Source organism: Hetaerina americana, unplaced genomic scaffold (assembly GCF_022747635.1).
Source record: "Hetaerina americana unplaced genomic scaffold, ioHetAmer1.1.p SCAF_11, whole genome shotgun sequence".
Lineage (NCBI taxonomy): Eukaryota > Metazoa > Arthropoda > Insecta > Odonata > Calopterygidae > Hetaerina > Hetaerina americana.
In genome coordinates, this window is record NW_027286181.1 from 3,539,855 (window position 1) to 3,565,086 (window position 25,232).

Below are 25,232 nucleotides of genomic sequence, written 5' to 3' on the forward strand. Positions count from 1 at the left end.
AGTGATAAAAACCATTACCCTGTTTTTGCCCAATTTACTGACCAAGAGCATTAAGGGAAACCAGCGAAACACATTTCACGACACTAAAAATCTAAATTTACGCTAACTTTATAACTCACTTTTTATTCAATGCCATTGCACATTCACATATCTCATGAACGAGTTTGAGAAATAATATTTCAGCTGGTTTCAGAATAAAATGTCACAGTATCAGTTTAACTATTGATATCACTTTAAAATTACCACAACTGGGACAATATGTTCTTGTTTCCCTTAAAGTAGGCTACAAGACACAAAAAAACTCGAATAAAATATTAATGCAGCAATGACATCATGCGATGATTTTCAATAATCCTGATATAAGCCACTCACAAATCTCAATAAACACTACCCACTAACCAGTGTGTACATGACGGATCTTCATGCATCATATGTGAATCAGACGAAAACGCAGAAATTGAGAGGGCAATTGGTATTACATGATCAGTGATAATAAATTATGCACTTTTTTCACAAACAAGCTCGCACAGGTGTCACCGTGAAAAATCACACTCATTCCTTTCGATAGATCACTTCTCAGACATAATCAACATCATACTCACTTTAATCGATCACATCTCAATAACTGGGAGGAGGGTGTCCTGTAACCCCTTCCACCTAACAACCCAGCCCTTCCGCCATGTTGCTCTTATGACGAGCGCACCCACCCTCGCTCCGGACAAATTCCACGCAACCCCTTCATCCTCCGAGTTCGAATTCACGGAAAAATTGATTTCATGTTTCGATCGTCAAAATTCTTATCATTGTGGAAAACGACAAAATTCCAAACCTCCGTAATCACAAATTCATCCCCGGCAACGATGGGGAGTAACTAAATTTATTTTTCTCGATTTTCAGAATAATATTGATTTTCTTCGGGGTAAATGGAGTCGACGACCCGACACCCTATCCTATGCGCACTACCAGCACATCCACTTTTTCGTAAAAATCCAAGGATCGAAGGCACTAAGTCGAAATATAACAATATCCTCGCTGCAGAATAACAGTATCAGTATTAATCTACTCTTACCTGAACATCCTGGCTGCCCAGGCATCGGAAGAGGCTGGAAGCCGTAAGGATCGAATTTAAGACAGACCTTCAAGCGGCCATGTCAGCACCTACCCGCCGCTGCGTCTAAAACGTGAACCAGTGCTGAGTCGGAGAACGGAAAAGCTAACGAGGTGCGGTCTTCCTCCCATCCCTAAAAACTTTCGTCATTACATTTCCGGGCCCAACTACGTAGAATGGATTTCTAGACGCCCGAAAGGCTCTGAGGTATTATTTTTCTCACCCCGTCTTAGTTAAATATGTTTATTTGACTAAGTATTGCCCAATTACATGCAATCGATCCCGATTTTCACATCACTTGCAATGCTGATACACTTCAACATTATTAGGTAAAAAAATTAAATCTGAAAACTTCTAGATGAAATCAAGCCTCATTGGATCGCAGGCAGTAGCATCAACACAGGGATATTAAATTTAAGAACTCACATTCCGAAAAACGTATTCCAGGGGTTCATGGCTATGGGATCACAAACGCATGCCACCGTATGCGCATGTAAATAGCGCGATCCACTTAATTAAGGCAATAGTTTTAAAAGGGTCGTCTTTGTGGGGATTAAATTTCGGTTGACCACTTGTTGATCAAGTACATGGTGGGAATTTTTTCTTTTTTTTCGTTAGGGGAAAGCTTCATTGATTACGTGGACAGGAGAGAAAGAGAGAGATAAAGGGGAAGAGATATGAGGGAAACGCAAACGTCGCAGGGAGGTAGGGGGTAACGGGCATTAGAGAGAAAGAGAGAAGGAAGTGGGGAGGAAAAATTGTCGATTTTTAACCCTTTTAAGAGGCACCTTTCTCTCTTGCTTTGCTGACGAGGGGTTCAACCACAGCTAACCCGAAAGCTCGAAGGAGTCCGGGCAACACGAATATTCGACCTTGTGGGAATGGTGGAGGGAGTCGGAGGGGGGGGGAGAGGGGGAGGGTTTGGGGGGGGGGGTTGGGAAGGGGTGAAGGAAGGGAGTCAAAACGGGAGGGGGCGAATGGAGTGTAAAAAAAGTAATGAGAGGAAGGCACAAGGGAGGGTGGCCGGGAGGGGGAGGAGGAGAGGAAGGGATGTGGGTTCGTCGGGGGCGGGGATCGTTCGTGTGGGAGGGGGTTGGAGGTTGGAGGGGTGGGAGCGGGAGAATGGAGCGGAGGGGCGGGAGGAGAGGGGAAGAAGGAATGGGGGTAAAGGGGGAGTGAAAAAAATCGTCCACGTGGCCCCCCACATATACACCCTCTTCTTCCTCCCACCCTCCCTCCCTCTCTCTCTCTTCCTACTCCGCGCCTCTCTCCCTCCCTCCCGCCTTCTCCTCTTTTTCTCCTCCGCTTCCTTCGAAACCCCGAGCCATCTATGCAACCCCCTTACACACACACGCACACAACCTCACGCACAAACGCACGCACTGGCACCAACACACACACACGAGGCGGGAGCCAAAGGTGGATGACCGGGCGGAAGAAGAAAAACCCCTTCCATGCGACCAACAACCACTAAAAAGTCCCTTCGTGTGTGTATGCGTGAGAGAGCGCGAGTGAGGGGGCTGGATTCAGTCGTCGCCACCCTTACTGGAGAAATCGTGTGTGCGTCGCGAGAGGGCGGGCGGCGTAGGCATTTGGTGGAATCCACGCCGCTGCCACTTCTTCCTTTCTTTTCCTTCCTGATCTACTGAGTGCAGTTGATGAAAACCGGCGTACATGGTGGGATACATAGTGGAATTGCACGGGGGAGGATAGAGTGCGCCTCGTCGGTTCCGTTCCCATCTCAAAAAGGGATGCAACAGGCACGTAGCCAGGATTTCATTTAGGATCCTGAAAGAGGTGGAAGGGGTGTGCGCGAGGGAAAAGGGTGGGTGAGGGTGGCCGACGGGAGGGCAACCTAGAAAAAGGGTTGGATCATTTACGAGAATACCAGAGGAACTTACCCGAAAGGGGGAAAGTAACAACATTATCCAAAAATGCATCCCCTGGTTAGGTCGACGGAGAACGACAGGCATATCAACATTTCCAACCAAGTTTTCATAAGCATTTGAGGATCATTTTAAAACCAAAAAAAATATTGAATTTTCCACGAAAAACATCTCTACTTCCGGTAAATAATGAATTAAAATGAAGTTCCAACAACTCAAGATTCTTCAGGGAATCTCTCTGGACTAATAACGAGGAGCAGTACTAAGTTTTCGAGGGTATATGACCTCAACAAAGACGCCCTACGTTTCGAGGGCCCTGGTGATCAGCGTTTGTTTCTGTAAAAAAAAATAACCATCAGAGGTCAGGCATTCCCCCAATTATTAAGATGCACAAATCTCCGAAAATCTAGGATTATTAAATTCAAGATCACGAGAAGCCAGAGAGCTGGCAATCACGAGAAGCCTGAGTTACGGAGATGAAAATGTAAAATATTCCAAGTTATTCGAGCAGATAAGAAAATTTCTTTGTAGCATAGATGGCAAGCGTAAGTATGTGTAAGCGTCGTCATCATAAGTATTACTTAATGTTACTCAGCATAAAATGTACTAAAAACTAGAGATTTGTAAAGTTTAAAAAGTTTCATCAGCATCCTTTATGAGTGTGAGTTCCCTAATAACCCCAAATCAAAGGCTCTTAAAATGTATTTTCAGTAAATTAATTATTACCATCCTTGGTATGGTTAAAAGCGCCGAGATATGTATTCCTTGAGGCTTTCACTTTAACTACACCGATTTACATATACCCGTATTTCTCATGTCTGTCTCACAGTTCGTTTAAGAAAACGAATTATCATGAAAATCTAAAACTATGCGCTGTAGTCACAGCAATCTCGGGCATTAAAAATATTTTCCTCTTCTATCTGTCTCATGGTTTAATTTCACGAAAACACATTGCAAATACGAAATTGTAAATACGTACACCATGAAGTTTTCTCGGGACTTCCACCGGGTCAGGGGTTCCATATTGGCTGACGTTTCGATGCACGACTCTAGCATCGAAATGTCGGCCCACAAGAACCCCTGACCTGGTGGAAGACCCGAGAAAACTTCATCAAGCAAATACGCCGGGAAAGCACCAGATCTTACTTTATGTACACCATCACAACGACGTACCCTTTTTTTAATTATCTAATTTTTTTAGTTTTTTAATTGATGCCACGTGAGACAATTGTTAAAGAAATTTTCTCCTGACGACTTATATTTTGCAAACTAATTGCAGATGCATATTACCTTCGACGTAACAGCAAATTGTTTGGAGTAATCCATGTTGTTGGGGAAACCGCGAATTCACATTTCCTCATTTTTTCCACTCATTATTTGCCGCTCACAATATTCGGCTTTTCTTCCTCCTAATCGCACACGATTGACTCGTTTCAAGAGTTCGATGTTACGGATGTGGGGTCCGTTTCCATGGAGACGGGCCGGGAAAGATATGGGGCATCCTAAGGGATTATTGGACAAGAAGGAAACAAAAAAGAGGCGCTTCCCGCAACTGAAGGGGGAAATCTGTTATTTCTATGGAGAGTAAAGATCACGAAGGGATACTTGGCATCTAAATCATAAACGATTGTTGAAAATAAATCGGAAAGGCACAAAATCACTATAGAATCAATATTTCACTGAGTTTTTATAGCTATGATAATGAACAATGACAGGAAGTTATAAAGTATCTCCCATTCAGGCATGAAGTATCCGTGAAACGAATTGTGGCACGTATTATTGGAATTTTGTTAAGAACGTTGAGTGCAGTTCATTTCTCCGAAACGATTTCGGTTTATCTGCCTACACCCATGATGATAAATGGTAATCCCCTCTGTAATAATGGGGCTCTTTGAATTGAGAACTGCATACGACTGCAACTCGCATATGAGCTAACTCTCTGGACTCGACACGAACTCTTTTCTACTTTCCGGTCCATCACAAGGTTCACGTTAACGAGACTCACTTTGCAGGAACAGGAAGAAACGAACCAGCTTCGGTCGGATGTCCGATAAAAGATGACGGTCGCGAGGATGTGATAGGCAGGCCATCAGATTCGACCGCCTTTCGGAATCCCCGACAGATTTTGCACACTTTCCATTGGATTCGAAACATCGGCCCGTCGCGAGTTGTCTTACAATCGCGATGTGTGTTTATTTTAGTTAGTGGGTCGTTTCTAAGCACGCGGACCCTTTCCTACCCCATGCGAACGTCTTGACGCCTGTTTACTTTCACCCTACGCACCGCGTTGGAGGGAGGGGATTGGAGAGGGGGCAGGAGGGGAGGGGGACATTTGCCCGCGCGTGCACATTTCTGCCGGCAGTCTCTCGTGACACCCCCGCGGCCGAAATCCTGTGCACGCAGCAACGCAGGCGCCGCGTGTGCATACGTAGGGGAGGGAGTGCAGCAGGTTTGGGGGGAAGGGGGGGAGGGAGAGGATGGTGGGCTCCATTCCAAATATCGCGGCGAAGGGAGGTGTGGCCGGGGGGTGGGAGGGAGGAAAGGGCGCGGTGCGTGGAAGCGGAGAGTGTCGCGGGGGAAGAGGACCGATGCCACGCCGCCATACCCCACGGGTATTTGTATCCTCAGACGAAGAATCCCTGCTTAAGGATCCGCATCCATGGAAAAATTTTCAAGAGCTAATGAATTGCCTTTTTAAAGAGTTTCTCTCAAGGATCGAAGTAAATCACTTCAATCTGTTCTCATAAACCCAAACAAAATACTTTTTCCAGCACACAATATCATTAATCATTGTACAAACCTTTAGTAAAACCATGCAAAGAAATAAATTACGACCTAGTTTGAAGCTAAAGCTTTGAAACTTGAGCTCTTGACATATTTATACGATTGCTTTTTCGTAAAAATTGGCAACAAATAAAAAAATTGTATAGAAAATATGCCACAGTAAATTTAAATCGCTATTTCATATGGAAATATGTTTAACTTCGTATGCTTTTTCTGCCCGCTCAAATTTAAAGAGCGTATTCAGTATCCCTCCAGGTAATTAACGACGACAGCCAAGCTTTACGCCACAATATACCCCCCAGAGTATCCTGCGAAATAAAAAGTTCATTGGAAAATTAAGTCCCGGATAACCCTATGCTGTCACTTAACGTACCCCACGTTCAGGAAACACGCTGAAGAAGTGGATTAGGATGATAAGAGGTACGCTCCAAATCAGAGAAGGGATAATTTAGCTCAGAAGGGTTATTGTAGATCTTTTTTACAGTTCCGATTCTCAAAAGATTTCTTCTGAATTATTTAATAAATAATAACAGTTCCATAGAATTATTCCGACGCGGATGGCATACATTGGCCTCACTACATTTTTGATAAGGGCTGCTCCTTTTCTCGCCCATTCAGTCAACGCTTTCGAGGGTGGTTTCCGCCGACCCGTCGTCACCCCCCAGCGACTCAATTCTGTAGAGAGGGGAGGGAGGGAGGGGGAGGGTGATGCACCTGGGGACCCCATTGACGTGCGGTCGCAGGGAGGTGCACCCGACGGATCGAGGCGCGCACAATTCACTGCCTTAACTTCCCGAGCACCGCTGCCGGGGTCCGGGGGAGTGCGGGCGAGCGAGCGACGTTCGTCGAGAGTACGCTGGTTGTTTCGAGTGTGTGGCGAGGGCGGGATTTGAACCACTCCTACCCATAATCCCCTCCTCCTCCCCCTGGGGACCAGAGAGAGTCATCTCAACTCACTACTTCTCCTCCCACTCCCTTTTGCCCCGGTAACAATGCAAGTACATACACACTCACTTTCCACCACCAACACACCGCCCCACCAGTGCCATTCACCAGTGCCGGAGATGGACGGCATGCATTCGACACGAACACGCATCGATGCTTCTTCTCATCTGATACCCATTTGTTCGCATCGAATGTTTCCCTAATTTTCACATCCTCGTTTTGGGTCCGATTCGGAGGGACTGTTACCCAATTATGAATATTTTAATCGTTCCTCTAAAAAAAAAAAAATATATATATATATATATATATATATATATATATATATATATATATATATATATATATATATATATATCCCACTAGTTTCGATGTCCTTTGCGTTTTGGTTGTAACAAGACACAAATAATTGAGAACATATATTTATTTTTGATGAATTCGACATTCCCAAGATAAAATATTAGGAACCTTTCCAACGCTTCAGCTAATCTCTCGTTTCAAAGTATTATCGTGCCCACTGCCGCAAGCACTAGGCCCAGTTTTTGTCAACCCCTCTTATCTGGGAAAATCAGGCGACCTAATGACTCATCAAATACGTCAACATTCAAACAAGGACGGTGGGCCAGAACATGGTTCTCCTCGGACTGGTACTTCCATGAATTTCAATTCTCCTTTGGCATTACATTACTCTAACTACAAGCATTACCCGTATTAAATTTCTGCCTCGCAGTAATATAAAGTACTGAATTCATTCGTCTTCATTCACTGATCCTACTGTTCGTTTCACGAACATTGAACTACCGTTCCAAGGACGGGGCCAGTGTACTTGTTTGGGCGTTCAATCAGGTTTCCCATTGTGACTTAAAGGTTAGGCGAAAAAAAGGGAAAAACCGGAAAGGATACCAATTTTAAAGTCCCAAAAATCTCGGGATTCCTTCAGCTGACGTGTGAGATGCGAAGCAAGGTCACGGGAATAAACGTCGGCATTCTTCAATCGATTCGATACGTTGATGTGCCTTTAATTTCCAGTCAACACATCCGAATCGTGGGAGTCGATGCATCGATACGAGCGCATCAATTGTAGCTTTGATTCCGTCGCCCATGCCCGCAGTTCGTGTACACTGTTCCATAGCAGATGGGATTCCGCGGGTGGGATATATATTTTCTATATAGCAGACGCCCATCCGCCCTGCCCCACCCTCCCCTACACCCCCCTCTTCCCTCTCCCACCCTCCCCCGAACCACCATTCGCGGTGGTTGTTAAAAAGGGGGAGGAAGGAAGTGGCCAGGAGGGGTGGTGGCGGAAGAGGGCGGCGGGGGGAGGGGTTAAGTGGGAGGGGTCGCACGAAAGGGTGGTGCTGGCGGCCGGGGGAGGGGAGGAAGGGGTGAGGGAGGAAGGGGGGGGGACGGGCGGAGGTAGAGGGAGGTTTTCAAGAGGGAGGAGTGCACAGCTCCGGCTTTACAAGCCAAATGGAGTCACGTTCCCGGCAATAAACTCAGGTGACGCCTCCGAGCATCTGATGCGAATGAAGGGTACACAAAACGACAATGGTGTGCACGGATGGAGGGCACCGGGGCGGGAGGGGGGGCAGGACAGGGGGGCAGGGGGGTGACGGAGTTGATATCTCTCTCTCTTTCTCTCTCTCCCACATCCCCTTTCTTTGGCGCACTAGATCCACCTACACTCCACTTCCCATCCGTATCCCAGGGCCGTCAGTGGACATTCGGGTGGAGGGGGTGGCCGTGGGTGGTGGTGTTCCACCCCTCCCCGAGGGGCGTGCAAGGGACAGGGGCGGGGTCTCCGGTGGTTGAAATTTTCAGATGAAAAGGGGGGAGGGGATAGGGGGAAATGTTTGGAAAATATTTCCGCGATGAGATCACCCTCGACAGCAACGGAATCGACCGCCTTTCCGTTCCTATCCCGCAACACACATAGTACGCGTCCAACCCTGCTGTTTTCCCTCCCCACTCTGTCCCCCCGGGGATTGATCACTCGATTCCGCAACATTCGATTCCCTCCTCTCCCTCCTCAATTTTTGCCGAGCGGCGTTCCCAACGATTCCTGCGCGCAATACTTGCGGCATTTCATTTCGGGGGGGGGGGTTGGTTGGCTGGATGGTTGGGAGGGGGGGGGTGAGAGAGAGGGGTGCGTGCGAAGAATTCGACCCCTCCCGAAGAAACATTTTGACGAAGAGGGAACCCGCTCGCACTTGAACGAGTCCGGGCATTACTTCACACGACGGGGGATATTAGAACATGCGCTCAGGTGGCGGAGATGTGACCTGAAAAAAAAATAAAAACAAAACAAACACGACGAGGGGTGACCTTCTCTTTCGGTCGCTTCGGAACGACCAATTATGCATGAAGCCCTGCCCCTAATGTTCAATTTTCTGCACGAAACCCCCTTTCGTCAAATGTAATTCGCTCAAGCAAGCGCGCCTTGCGAGAATGCACGGCTCCCATTCTCCCCGCTGTAAATAGATATGTAGGAACGGCATGTGCAGTGCTGGTGCACAAAGCGCACCACGCGCCTCCACACATTGTACCCGCGCACTTCGTATCCATACTAGGCCTCCGCACCAACTGGATTACCTACCTTCTCCTCCGTCGGCCTTCCATAATGCATGCACTACACTTTTCTCTCCTCCCCCCTTCCCCTCTCCCCGGCGACTCCGTGCATATGCAGTGGGCGTAGGAGACGCGACGGAGGAGAAATGTGAGGAAATAAATGCACTCCCTCCCCAAGCCTCCTCCTCCCCTTCCCTCTCCCTACCTCCCTTTCCCCAAGGGTAATGAAAGGGAACTTTTTCCACCTATCTGTGGGAAAAACGACTTTGCCCAGTGCTTCAGGAGCGGGGAGGAGGTGGTGCTCGCGCAGGGGGAGGGCCGGTGCTGCCCGCGGACAGGGGAAGGAGGGAGGGGACCGCCTCCCCTCGCAGTCCCCCACGCCGCTGACGATGTCGTCAACGGAAACACCAGTGATGACACAATCCAACCCTTTTTGCTTTTATACGCATTCATGTGTGCATGTGCATACATCAACACATGCATGGCCACGCATAAATATATATATATATATATATATATATATATATATATATATATATATATATATATATATATATAATATATATATACACTCAGCTAAGGACTGGTTCACAAGCATTAGCAATGGGGCTAGGATAAGGTCTCCACAGTCTTTTAGTAATTTGTTTGATACGCCATCAATGTCAGCAGAATTTCTTTTCCCAATATTATCAAGATAATAGCATTATTCTCTCTCATTTCAGGGTTGTGTTAGGTACGTTTATGTATACGTCAGTCTATTAGATGGTATGGGTCCATGAAGCGCAGGTTGTGGGGAAAATACACATTGCTAATTGCATTTGCGTTTTTCAGTGACTTGGGTGCACCTGAAGTTTTATTTCTTAATTTGACGATCATTGTGGTTACCTTTTTAAAATCAGAGGTGGCTCTCAATCATTAGCGATGTAATTCACTGCAGATATATATATATATATATATGAGTCATTACTTCTATTTCTTCCGATGAAGACGGAATTAAATTCCACCGAAATGATCATGAAATAACGTGTGAGTGATCTTTTTATGTGTTCTTATATTGTTTGTTGCTGTCAAAGTTCGTTATTCAACACTTCCGTGTTACTTCGACGAAATCATCTATATATATATATATATATATATATATATATATATATATATATATATATATATATATATATATATATATATACATACATATATGTACATATACATATATATATATATATATACATATTCTTTTTCACAAAGAGTATTTACATACACACACGTTTGCATATTGCAGATTAATATGAAAATATTTTCGCATATATTTCTGTACAAATGCATTCTATTATTACACTTAGTCAACCGATCACGGTAGGTAACAGATGGGCCCGAGGACTAAGCTCAGCTATACTTCTGAGTCCCGCATAAAACGACACTAAATGCATTAAAAACCATGCAAAACAAAAAATCAATCTTTTTTCGTTCACATTCTCTCATCCCCTCTCTTTATTTTGCGTCCAATGTGCCCGATCCCTTTGCCTCCCTTTACTTCACTTACCCAGCGTTCTCCTCTCTATTACCCTCTTCGAGTACCATTGACCCTCACAATCTCCCGAATTCATTTTTCCTGCCTTCATTGAATTTTTTTCGTCTAACTCTCTACCCGTCCTCATATGTCTACAGCTTTTTTGTTTTCCCCTCCTCTCACACCTACACATAATCGTGTGCGTACAAATAAGTCCACATACGTATATGTCCACACACATAATCTAAGGTATGCGCCATGCACACACGCACATCTAAACATGATCACAAATTGTGCTCACACACACGAGAGGATTGATCCGCGCGCGAGTTACGGACAATCGCCCAAGAGCGCGCTCTCAATCGCGTGTTCAGGGGCGAGTCGGAACTCACGCCACCCCGGGCAACAGGTCCTTTCGGATAAAACGATGTCCCATCCGAACCCTCGGCGTTATCTCTATTGTGCACCCATACAATCGCAGACCTCACGAAACTCCACGACTACCATCAATATTGGACTCGCCATTGGACGCCAAGGGTGCACACAATTTATTTTATTTTTATTTTAATAATATATACCAAGCAAGCCAAGGCCAGGGTGTGTATGGCAGGGGGTGAATACACACCAGAGTAATTTTAGCCAAACATGACCCTACCGCGGTCGAACAATGTTATTATTAGCGTCGATTTTTCGTGGAAAAAATGACACCTTAACTCTATCTGTTTTACACTTAATCGCTCTAATTTTACTGGCATGATCTCTCCTACCGTAGTACGAAGGGGGTAATTATACATTTTCAACATCACTGCTAAAGAGACTCCCTTCCAATTTATGCAAGAGCTTCAATCTGTAATTTAACCTTCGCTCCGTGAGTGATTCCCAATCTAGCTGCTCTAATATATTGGATACGCTACTAAGTTTATCATAACAGCGTTTTACAAATCTAGCTCCTCTACGCTGCACGCGATCCAATTCGGGAATCAATCCAACTTCGAACTAGATTTTGGGTTCGATCCGGCACGAATTTGCCCTCATTTGGGCAAGGCCAAACATTGTTGACATTGTTTTGGGCTAATATGGGAAGTCCAGAAGAGGAAGACACAGCAAAGAGCGTGTTACACATGCTGTTGATGACAGGTTCTGAAGGTGAGCACGGTGTCGGATATTTCCGGGGGACCTTGCTACGCGACCAACATGCTCATTTAAACGCCTTTGAAGAGCATCACTCGGGTCTCTCAAAACTATATACCTTCGTGATTTCGATTTGCACTTTTATTCATGAAAAATTGAAAATTTCACGTAACGTAATCGCAGTTAGTACGGGCAACCCTCAGTTGAATGCCAACAATCTTAATTACTAATAAAATGAATGTCAATTCTCTCCCGCTAATTTGTCCTCTGATGGCGCTGATATTTTGAAGTCGTCACAGTTTGCATTAAAACTCTCACCCATTCGGAATTTTATCGAGCCATTATCACGCAAACTTCGGATAGAGGACGATAAGATGGTGAGTGTGGTACTCTAATATACGACGCGTAAGGCATAAGTTTGTTCAATGACCAGTGCCAAACACGTCATATTCTTTTTTGTTGTCTCAGGCGTAACTTTGTGGAATTTGCATAACATATTGAAATGTAATGAAATAATTGACTTTGTAATTCCACATACTTTATTTAAATAAAGTGTGTGGAATTACAAAGTCAATTATTTCATTACATTTCAATACGTCATATTCTGCAGAAAGCCCTGACGTCCCATTTGTTAAGATGCTCATAAAATACGGACGGTGATAATTCTATAAGTGTCTTTGTATTTCAAAGTAAATACCCACCGCAAAAGGTTTTTATATTCAATAAAGAACAAATAGTAACAATGTTCCACTATATAAGACCCGTACTTCCATGCTAGCGTTATGAACAAATTGAGTAGTTTCATGCGTGATTTTGGGTAATTCGAACATATTAAAGAATAGATAGTAACAATTATCCACCAGATACGTCTTTCTTATCTAGTGGAAAATTGTAACAATCTGTTCTTTTCTGTTCGTATGTTCGAATTCCACCAAACATCGCGCCTGTAACTGCTCAATTTGTTTTCATACTCGTTGGTTGCCATCTGAAATTCCTCTTCCAAGCGAGAAACCACAACATATTTAACGTTATAGATTCTACCGAAGGGGGGGGGGGGTGGAGAATATTTGAAGAAATTCTCCTTTTGTGTCCCTAATCCAGGAAAAACTTGGAAATCATCTCATCAAATTCAATAAAATGTTTGAAAGAGCAACCTTCTGATCAAAAAACGCGCCTATCACGTCGCCTTCCAAATCTTTATTCAGAAATCTTCAAACGGAGTGCCTATTTTACCATCAGTAGAAACTACTAGATAATGCTTTCCATTATTAAAACGTAAAATCACCTAATAAAATATATTTAGCCTACTCACTCGATAAAACTTATCACAGGAAATAGGATATATTAAAGATTTGCCAAGCATTTTTTCCCCATGAACAGAGAGTCCTAATCTCGTCCGATTGAGCCAAAATTAATGCTTTTGTTTGTAATGATAAAAGCGTTTTTCTGCCAACAGCATTACCACAAATGTTATCTTCTGCGGGAAGGATTACCCTGGTTGACAGGGTGAAATTCAGCAAGATTTAAGTTTTTCGTTTGGTATTGCACCAAGAAAATTGGTGCGCTATTATCGCGCGATACTTCGAGGCGATATTGGGTCCGACAGATGTGATTCCTAGGAAATCACAAGATATTAGGAGAAATTGGCAGCCATCAAAGTGGATAGAGATTATTTTAGAACTCAGCCTCTTTTCCACGAACTAAGCCTCTTTTCCGTCAATCCGGTGGAAGTGAATCCATGACTGTGTCGCGAAAATTTGGCAAGCACACCAAAGTAAAAATTCAAAAGAGAAACATATGTACCACGACGAACAACGAATCCCAAAATGAATATCTGGGTGATTCGCAATAGTTTCCCATTAGCAAAATTTACCCAGTTTTCATAAAAACCCAGATCTCATAAAAATATGCATTTGGAGGGATGGTTAAGAGGACATTAACACAGAAATATCAATGTTGGCATTGAAACCAAAAATAGCTATCAACCCGAAGGTTGGTTTGATAGGCGAGGATAGAGCTCACACAGTAGTACTAGGTCCAACGGCTGGTGAAATCCATGCATCAAGGTAGGGGGGAAGATCCTTTCCCTGTGTCGTCTATGATTTCCCCTGAAGTTCTGGCACCCGAACAATCACACAACTTGGTTGAAGCCCAAGAATCGAACCCGGGCCCTCAGGTAAGTAGAACGACGCTCTATCACTGGACTACCACGTCCACAATTTTTGTATTTATTAATATATATCCTGCAAGCCACCGCAAGGGTGTGTGGCAGGGGGTGAATAATACACACCAGAATAATTTTACCCGAACATGACACTACCGCGTTCGGACGATGTTGTTATGATCCCCTATCGTTCGTGGAGGAAATGACATCTTAAATATATCTGTTCTACACTTAATCTCTCTAATTTTATTAACGTGATCCCTCCTACCGTAGTAGGATAGGGGTAATAATACATTTTCAACATCACTGCTAAAGAGACTTCCTTCCAATTTATGCAAGAGCTTCAATCTGTAATTTAACCTTCGCTACGTGAGAGATTCCCAATCTAGCTGCTCGTATATTTTGGATACGCTACTAAATGATTACCAGCCTAGCTGCTCTTATATTTTGGATACGCTATTAAATTTATCATAACAACGTTTCACGAATGCAGCTCCTCTACGCTTCACGCGATCCAATTCGGCAATTAATTCAACTTCGTGAGGATACCAGCTTATACTAGTAGCATATTCTAAATGAGGCCTAACCAATGATGGCATTGACGCATAACTAATGTTGGCATTGATGCAATGAAATTTACGACAGGATGTTCAGTCTCTTGTTTAGGTATCTATGACCAAATGACTTCATCCGCCGTAAACGGCACTTAAATACTACAGTAAAACCAAGTTGTTCCACGGATCAGGAAAGAAAACAATTTTTATTTTAGTACCCCGTTTAGTACCCTGCAAGCCACCGTTAGTGAGTGTGACGGGCAGGGTACTAAAAAACACACAAGAATACAAAATAGAAGCGTCATACGCGAATCTACCCTGCCAGCCGAGGATACGAAGTTACCAGTTTGTGAGGAATGAGAAGATAATTCACTAAACCGAGAAAAACGATGAAGTATCCGAATTCCCTGCTCGTAAATTTAAATATTTTCATTATTTATCATTAGGTATGTAAATAATTAGAGGTGTACTGGCGGATGAGAACAAATCTCAGAGAGAGTAAATATTATTCAATGAAGATCATAAAATAATTACACTCTCTAAACGCAATTCTATATTCCTGACTTATTAGTTTCGTACATAGTATGCGACCTTCCTTTGACCGGTTTTAATATCTTTTCATTCTTCGGTCAATTTAATCCAAATGAATAATAACTAAAACAGATTCACGATGAAATTCGAACGGAAGATCTTTCCATCAGGTTCGCCTATGAGAAAGAATATGTACAACAGTTTGCTCAATTACAAATGTCACATGAGATATTAGAGGTAAACCTTGGGAAACAAAATTTTCAACGGTATGAATTGTATGGAATATGCCCGCTTATATATGAATATTCACTAATTTCTCCAAACTGAGACCGTATACGGCATTCACTCGATATCCCTGGGTAAGGGGAATGACTTCCCGATGGCCTCAATTAACGGTGGGGAATCGGATCCAGGTTAGCGGTCTTTCGAAAGGTGGGAAAGAGGAAACATACCGTCGAAAATCTGCAGACGTCATACCGAAAACTCCCTTGAGCTACGTGGTAACCTTGAAAACCAAAGTGTAAGCAAATACAAATACCCCAGGACAGGAACCATGAACTGGTCGTCGCGTCGAGGCGAGTTTGAGCGAGGACTAAGAGAATCGCCACCAAAGCGGGTCTTCTCCTTTGGGAGAATGACAGTGGCAACCAGCCTAATGACCACAAAAGGATACTTAGGAACCGTTAGGAACAGCAGTGCAAGGCAACGACCTCATCCGTGTGAGCCTCCTGATTCAATTGATGGGATGGGAAGGGAGGGTGCTGATGGGAGGTACGACAAAAAGCATTGAAATTCAGCCGCAAAGCCACAAACGACCAAATTTGCACTGCCCCGCAGGGGAAATCCACTGGAATAGAAGTCCCTCGGGGGGGCAATCTGCTCAGAGAGGCAACCAGGGAAATTCGGAAGTTCTCCCCAAGTGAACGGATAGCAACGCGACCTCAGCAGTTCCGAATGAGCCATCACTCAGCTACGGGAGATGCTGCTCTAACTCCGCCCGAGACAAAATATTTTCCCAATCGGCTTAGAAATTCCACTTCGACGCCGCTACTGCGCGTGCAAAGATTAATTTTCATACCAGGTATAAATCTTCCGTTTAAAATAATTCCGTTGAACCGTTAAAAACCACGCTTGATTTATTTTTAACCCGGTAAAAAGAGAACGTTATTCGAGCGGTAACGTTTATTTTTGCCTCCCCGATATGCTCGGTTATTGCTACGAAATAATTACACGGTGAACCGATGCGGGTCGTTATCCAACTCAATCAGTTCCCGTTTTATGCTGGTCTATGGACGTCATTTAACCTTTTAGACCTTCAAAATGAGAAGAGGGAATTTTGATATAACTATATTTTGTTAAGGCCGACATCTAACTCACGCGGTTCCCATCCTTTTAGAACACTTCAGTCATTAACCTCAGTAACAAATTCCATACTTTTACGTTACTTCCGTTTTAAAAGTGAGTGCCAGGAGGCATTTGGGCGAGTTTTTAGTAGAGTGCCATTTAGAATTCAGGTCGAGCTATATTACACCAATAAAATGAGCACACAAGAATTCATTTCTGATGAATGAACGACTCCGCTTTGAATTCCCATTTTTTTCCACCACTTTTGGGCATAAAATATTATTTCTTTGACCATGTTGCTTTCATACGCCTAAGGTAAGCCTTTCTAATTTTTCCTACTGCCAGTCCATACCTGATGATTCACTCGGCGCTATGTAATTAGGTAGTTTTGCACAGCAATATACTTATCATTTCCCAAGAAAAACTGCCCCACCAATCAAAGCCCCCCCCATCTGTTTCTCCTAATATTACTACCCCTATGCATTAAAGCTTCCATTACCTATGCTTACACAGCATATGATGTGCCCTTCCCCATTTTTGTCAGCGATTTTTTTCCGAATCGAACTATTAAATAATGAACCACACATGGTCCAAATCATGCATGGGTTATTATTAATAACATCCTGATACGTTAAAATAAGCTTTTCGCACCAGAAAAACCTTAAGCGAGTGTAAATAAGACGACTAATAGTCCTTCGGACATAGCAAAAATTGGACTTCAGCAAAAATGAAAGTAGTATATCTACCCCGTGGATTTCATGGAAAGTGATTTATAAGCGTTGAGGAAAGGGTGGATGGAAATTTCGCTCCGTCGGTGGTTTCACCTGCTCTCGCCAAAAGGTGCCATGGAATTCCACATCAAGTGAACTGCAGCGGCTGACCCCAAAGTTAATGATTCCCGGCACGTAGGAAGGATTTTAGGGGTCCCCTCGACTCGGCATCCAAATGAAAATGGAATGGCCAAAGGATAAATTAAGCCCCAATGTGGAAATCGGAATGGAAGGTCAGAGGAACGGATGGAAGGACGACCCGATATTCTTTCTCATGACTGATTTCAAATTATTAGGAATATTCCAATTGTAAAGGAATTCCTATGCCCGACACGCAAACATGGCACCCATTTATGATCCATGAATTTCGGAGAACAAGCAGGATCGTTGAAAAATTCATTCGGGACTCCTCATTGAAATGGGAAAATGGGAAAACTAAAATTAAAAAACGGGAAAATGGGAAAACAACATTAATTGAAGTGATACCACGAACAACATACGTAGCCATTAAATGCCTATTTCTCACAGATACGAGCCTTAAAAAATCATCACTATCCTCAGAATAGGAGGTAAATATTAATATTTTCCAACACATACTCAGGTCCATACATTCGATAAATGGCATTTATTAAGCATAGGGCTTATTTAATTTCATAATTCAAGCACGTGATGAATTTATATCAAGTCGATGAAATGCATCACTGGATGGAGACATTGGAATGCATTGGATTTTGACACGCCGAGGATGAAACGTGCTTGCAAGGCTAAGGCAAAGGTGATAAAAAAGTTTTACCAAGATCTTGGTTAAGTCACGAATTGTCCATTAATTTGAGCCATAAGAAATTAAATTGCACTGAAATGCGAATTGATATGCAGTGTAATAAATAGTGGCTAGAAGGCGTCTGTTACGGAATGTGAGCAGCCGTCTTTCTCTTCCAAGAAACCGACGATTAATCGAACAGCGAGACTGCGTCTGCGGGAATGATGGTATTGTATCCTGGGAATGAATCCCGTATCGAGTACGAGTGTATTGTGTCGTGGCTTTGTTTTTGGAATTATGACAGCAAGGAAGCACAACATCGGCCGTAAAACCTACTGCCTATTTAAAGAAATAGTATATACATATGTGTACATACACATACATACATGTGTGTGTTTGTGTAAATGTGTGTTTGTGTGTGTGTGTGTATATATATATATATATATATATATATATGTATATATGTATATATATATATATATACAGACACACATCGATGTGTCGATCACATATATATATATATATATATATATACACACACACACACATCGATGATCTAGAAGCACTCACGAGAGCAATATAACATTTGGACGACACAACAGAACACAAAATAAAATAGATAACAAGTTCCAGGACACTAACATTGTGGTGTCCTTTACGTGTTATCTATTTTATTTTGTATTCTATAGTGCCGTCCAAATTATGCTATATACATGCATATATATATATATATATATATATATATATATATATATATATATATATATATATATATATATATATATATATATGTATATGTATGTATGTATATATATACATATACATACATACATATATGTGTATATATATACACATATATATATATATATATTAATGTATACATATATATATATATATTATTAGGTAATCTACCGGTTAAGGTAGGTTTTTGGATGGACATAATTGCTAATTAAATAATTTGTGACCCCTAGCCAAACACAACATCCCACTCTACATCAGGACCCTCTTCAGCTCTGAGTACATTCTTCCTCCCTTCATCCCGTCCAACCTCCCTATCCTGTCCCTTCCCTTTCCTCGTTTGCCTAACATTCTCCCCTCAATTACAGTCTTCAACATCCCGCTGCCGGTCAATACCCCCTTCATCCACTTTTCCTGCCTCCGTAGGATTTCTCCCAACAAACACCTCTCTTCACCCACCATACCAAGTACTTCCTCGTTTGTTTTCTTCTCTGTCCATTTCACCTTCTCCATTCTTCTCCACACCCACATTTCAAAAGCCTCCAATCTACGTCTATCCTCCTGCTTCAATGACCACGTTTCCGCGCCGTACCTAGCTACGCTCCATATCACAGTTTTTACGAGTCTTTTCTTAATATCTTTACTCAACGTTCCCGTCATCAACTCCCTCCTCCTTGTGAAAGCCTCTTTGCCTAGCGCAATTCTTCTCCTTACGTCCCTACTTCTTTGACCGTGTTGGTCCAAAACACTACCGAGATACGTAAACTGTTCTACCTGCTCTAGTTTTTGCCCTCCTATTATAATGTCTAGCTCAGCCTTTTTCTTTCTAGAAAATCGTATAACCTTAGTTTTATTAATATTGATTCTCATCCCATACCTGTCGCACTGAATTTCCAATTCACTAAGCAATGGTTGCAACCCCTTATATACCAACATGAAAAATAAAGTTAAAATTAATTGAAAAAATCGTTTCTATTCGCTTAATAGGGAAACTTAGGCTTCGCCCATATTAATGTCAAATAATTTCATATTTACCGTTCAGGATAAGTTAAATACTACCTTGATCAAAAATTTCCCGGAATTTATTCAGAAAATTAAAAATACAAGTTTATTCATCTAAATCTATATTGTCCCCTTCAAAGTAATCCCCATCGACTGCAACACACTTATGCCAGCGCTTGATCCAATCCTCGAAACATTTTTTATATTCGGTTTTCGGTATGTCCATCAGTGCTTCCTGCGATTTTTCCATTACTTCCTCTCGGCTGCTAAAACGCGTTCCCCGTAATGGTTTTTTAACTCGATTGAACAGAAAGAAGTCACAGGGAGCCAAATCAGGTGAATTCGGTGGCTGTTGGATGGTATTTGTTGCATTTTTCGTCAAAAAATTACGAATAATGATAGCACTGTGCGACGGTGCGTTATCATGGTGCAAAATCCACGAGTTTTCTGCCCACATTTCTGGTCTCTTTCGGCGAATTGCTTCACGCAAACGTCTCATAACGCCCAAATAATACTCTTTGTTTACTGTCTGGCCTTCTGGCAAAAATTCATGATGCACTACACCGTTGTAATCCATGAAAACCGTCAGCATTGCCTTCTTTTTTGACTGGAAACGACGTGGTTTTTTTGGTCTCGGCTCATTTGGTGAACGCCATTCACTTGCCTGATGTCTGGATTGCGTGTCGTACTCATAAACCCACGTCTCGTCTCCAGTAATGATCCTTTTGATGAATGTGGGATCGGATTCAGCCTCGCAAATCATGTCTTTTGCGACGTCAACACGGTCTCTTTTTTGCATGAAATTGAGGTCTTTTGGCACCAACTTTGCTGCTACACGACGGAAACCCAAATCATTAACCACAATGTCTTGGGCGGATCCATAGGCAATGTTCAAGTCCTCCGCTATTTCTCTGATGGTTAATATGCGGTTATTGACCAACATTTCTTTTACTTTATCAATTTTTTCACCGACTTTCGATGTCGATGGTCTGCCACTGAGTTCATCATCTTCGATTGACTCACGACCACTTCTGAACCGCTCGTGCCACTGGTAAACGACCGTTTTTTTTAGAGAATCGTTGCCGAAACACTTTTCCAACATTTCCAACGTCCGTGCGCCACTAAATCCGTTTTTTACGCAAAATTTAATACAAGTTCGTTGTTGCAAATTTAAATCCATTTCTGCAATTGTAAAAAATCGCCAACACACACAGAGATAGATGTACTCTTGGCTACGTAACTTTTGCAAATATCAAGTTATGACACTAAGATTTAAAGGGAATATCAACAACAGATGTACCAATTTAACAAAAAAAAACAGAACTCAAATCGGAACGATGGGAGCGCCACACGGTGGTTATTCCGGGAACTTTTTGATCAAGGTAGTATATTCCCTCCCTCCTTCATTGCAAGTCTTAAGAACTCAATATTTAGAAATAACAACCCACGTTATGTCTTCTCGGAAAGTTACAATGGATCGCCACATCAACTCGTAGATTAAAACATTTCATTGTGCTTCCCTGCCACCGAGAAGCGCGCGTGAGCCTTAGTCTTGCTCCTGTTTTAGTTGGCAGACGCTAAACAAAAAGGAATCTCGTTTCCAAAAGAGAAAACCATGAGTTTGCGACCAATGATTAGGAGATTGAGGCAAAAGAAAGGGTGCCGCTGTAATTAATGCTAGAAATTCTTCATCAGCTCCACTGACAATTCAACTACTCGTATTTTAAGGACCGAAGGACGAATTAAAACTTGGCAACTAATAGCCACTACATTAACAAAGGTAGTGCAAATTCTCGTATCTTATTATAAGCGGTCTGTGTGTTACCTTGAAATGGATGAGAACGGAGTAGTGAGTGAAATTGTTACCAGTGGCTAGCACAGATAGCCCTAGGAACTTATGCACACTCGCGTGGTTCGACTCATCAACTGAGACGAAGGAAACTCATCAGAAAAGAAAACTTAAGCCTTAATAGGGTAGAATATTGAGGATACTGAGGAAAAAAATCCACTAACTGGAACATAGAAAGAAAGGTTAATCTTAATTCAAAAAGTCGTCAACGAGGATTAAGGGCGTGATTAACTGGCTTATCAAGCGATTATATCGGAGAGTAGAAGTTCTCAATGGTGACGAACGTCGAGCATTGAGTTGACAGTGATCTGAACGAAATGAGGACATGAGGAATGCGACGATGGTGACTTGGAAGTTTTCTTCTTGCAAGTGATGCACTCTTGGGAAGCGATCACCCTTGCAGCAAATGTACGCCAATCAAGGCACTTGGGTTGCATTTCTGCTTTCAGTCCTAGGCGATCCAAATAAAATCGATTGACCAACGAAAGATAAACTTGGGACAATTAATAAATTTTCCAACTTATAGGTGCATTTTCGTTTCTCATTCACGCATACATTCAAAAGAAAGTTTTTCGCATGACATCACTGCCAAGCTGCAGCGCGGCGTTCTAGGTTCCAATCAAAAACCAAGATGAGAACCAATTACAACGTCCTGAGACAAGGTTTTTTTTAATTTCAACGCGAAATTCGCGAGAGAAAGCTCGTGAGACGGCTCGAGAAGGAAAGGAGCGGGATCATCGCCAAGCGGAGCCATATCCTGGAAGTCTTTGGACTGAGAGTCGATGACACATTGCCTAATCCGTCACTCTTGACAAGATTACCGCCGGCGCGACATTATCGTCACAAATCCATTAACCGTTAAACGAACGTCCACGCGAGACACCCACCCGGTCCTCCGTCGGATAATTTCCGAGGAAGATATTTAAGGGAAAGAAAGAGGAAGGAGGCTCCCCTTCTTCGCTCGCTTCCCTCGTGCCTCCACCGCCGCACCGCCTTTCCCTCACTCCCCCCGCCTTCCCCACCCACACCGCCATCACCCGCGGCACATTATCTTGCCGACTAACTAGGTAAGCCCCGCAGGATCTCAGCCGAGCGACTCGGCCGAAACTCAAACAAACAAGGGGGTTGACGATGATATTGGAGGCAAACATTTGCGCAACGCTGAGCGTATTTCAACGCAACCATCCTCCACACACACACACACACACGTGCAGCCACGTTAAAGATAAAAGGGGTTTGGGGGGGGGCGAGATTCGAAAAAATGAGATTTCACGGACGAAATAACTCTTTTTCCCCCCTCCTATCCCTCAAGACCCGTCTCTCATTGCATATATAAAAATATCTTTTTTTGGCCATTCAACTCCACTCCACTGAGGGAGGCGATCCGCGAAGAGCGGAGGGGAGATGGCAGAGGGAGGCACGCGAGCGGTGGCGGCGACGGGTGCCTCGGACGGAAGAGCTCTCGGTACGGGCGAGGGCGTGGGGTCATTAAAAGGTGATGATGGGGAGGAGGAGGGAGGAAAGGTCAGGAGAGCGGGGGGAGGGAGGGTGGGAATCCCTCGAGTTATCGCCCCGTCACTCTCTTTTACACATTTCGGAAATGAGCGGGTGAAATATTCGCCCTCCCACGCCCGCTCAGCAGTCCCCCCGCCCGACCACCCTTCTCCCTCCCTCCCTCCTCCCCCACCACCCTCCTCTCTGTCGCTCGCGGTACACCGCCCCCACTTCCACCCTCACCCACGCCCCACTAACGTAAAACCACTTGTTGACTGTAGAGGCGTTTTCATGCAAAGAGATAGACGACTTCATTCGTTAGGGGGAGGATGGGGGTGGGGGAAGGGGAAGGGGACAGGTGGGGGGGGGGGGCTAAGAGGATGGTGGAGGGGTGGGATCGGAGTGAGAGACGAAAACGCGTTTTATTTCCTCCAAATAAATGAAAAACGCTGCCTTCCTCCTCGACCGTCCCCTACTCCCCCCATTAACCCTCCCTCTCCCCTCCTCCCCCTTCCCCGGACACCACTCGTTAATCCCCACTGCCACCGTTTGCCAGGGGCGCTCGCCGTCCCATGCGGGGACTTCGGTGGGAAGGAACCGAGCGGGGGATGATAGGGTTGGTGACGTCAGGTTCCCAACCATGAAGTCTCTAGGGGCACTCGCAACCAAAGCCGACCGAGATTTGTGATTTTCTGGGTATCGTGGTTTCTAGGAAGCCTAACGCACCATACAAGGAAAGGAACTAGCGACCCTTGATGTGTGAATCACACGTCGTGGGTCGAAATGCAACGTTTGCCTTCGCGTTGGAAGATGACGGTTGGGTTGTGGAGCGTGGTTTATCGGACGAATGTGCTTTCTCAGACATTCATTCATAATCTTTTTAAGTAAAAGTTTTCATTCCCTTACTCTTTTAGAGTTTTCCACTTATCTTCCAAGTGTCGCTTTATTTTACAAAATAACACACAACCCGGGAAATCATAAAGATGGACGGGCACAATGCAGGAAAATCATTTCTCAGAAATATTTTACATCGCCAAAAAGAAATAAATGACGTCAAAATCAGCAAAGGGTCTCAGGAATTGGAATTTGATGATGCCAAACTGGATTTTGTTTGTTCTAGTTTTTTCGTTTTCGATATTTTTTTTGCTGTTTAATTTCCTCACCGATTCCCCCGGGAATCTCGACACACGGTTTACTCAAAGGAATAATTCAATTTTTCCCGGGGGACCTTTTTGAAAAATTTCCACCCTTTAACAAATTAAGAATACCAAAAAATCGAGTTCAATGGTCTGGGTTCCCAAAGTGCTTCTCAAACAGGTATTATTAATACGAAGTACGGGGCCACAATGAAAAACTTCAAGGGAATAAAGGAGTGATTTTCCGCAGCGATAAGAAGGTTTTCGGGACGACGTAATTAATGTAGAAGGAAAGGAAACCTACCACCTAGAAGGGTTATACATACTACCTGATAGTTAAAACGCTCGTGCGTCCATTTGGGAATCGAACGAAGGTTGGCCAAAGAAGAGACTACTAAAGAGTAAGCAAATCCGGGGACGTGCGAACATGAGACGCTGACGAGGCCGACGGAGACCACCGCGATCTTTTAACACTTTGGCTTCCTCGGGACTAGCGATCATAAAACTACTCCGACCACGTCCCTGCGAATTCTTTCGGATGCGGAGAGCTGAAAGCTGGGATGCACGCGGAGATGTGCCTGGAGTGGTTTTTTTATGATTCCTTGGTAGCGGTTCACAGGTGTGAACAAAGCCGAGTGCATACGTTGGACACACGAAGGCAAAAGGGCGGATAGGAAATAGACACTCACGTAAATTCTAAAAGGAGCCATAAATATGATCCTAATAAGCCGCTGCCACGTGACCATCAATCGGTTTGAGTTCCGAGAAGAGGGGGAGGAAAGAATAATTATCTCTTGAGGAATTAACAATTACTCTTTTTCGCGTAGATTCCTCGGCACGTATCAGACTGCGCCATAGTTCCAAAAACAATGAATCTATGGAAAATAATATTACAAACCCCATTGGATTCGCATGATTGCTGTTCGAAATAAGGACATTAGTTTCGATATAGAGAGATATCAAT

The 25,232-nt window shown here is 43.6% G+C and overlaps 1 protein-coding gene across 5 annotated transcripts in view; it reads right to left on the reverse strand.

Moving 5' to 3' along the window:
• The window catches only part of ttk (zinc finger and BTB domain-containing protein ttk), a 64,706-nt gene that overhangs the window by 25,593 nt on the left and 13,881 nt on the right, over positions 1–25,232 (reverse strand). For 3 of the 5 annotated variants that reach the window (XM_071599319.1, XM_071599324.1, XM_071599323.1), the window contains exon 1: positions 1,070–1,155. The exons of 1 other annotated variant lie outside the window; for it this stretch is intronic. The gene's annotated coding sequence lies outside the window, so the exon portion shown is untranslated. Of the gene's footprint in view, positions 1–602; positions 680–1,069; positions 1,156–25,232 lie in introns of those variants that run through there. One more of the 5 variants, XM_071599320.1, reaches the window with a different exon arrangement.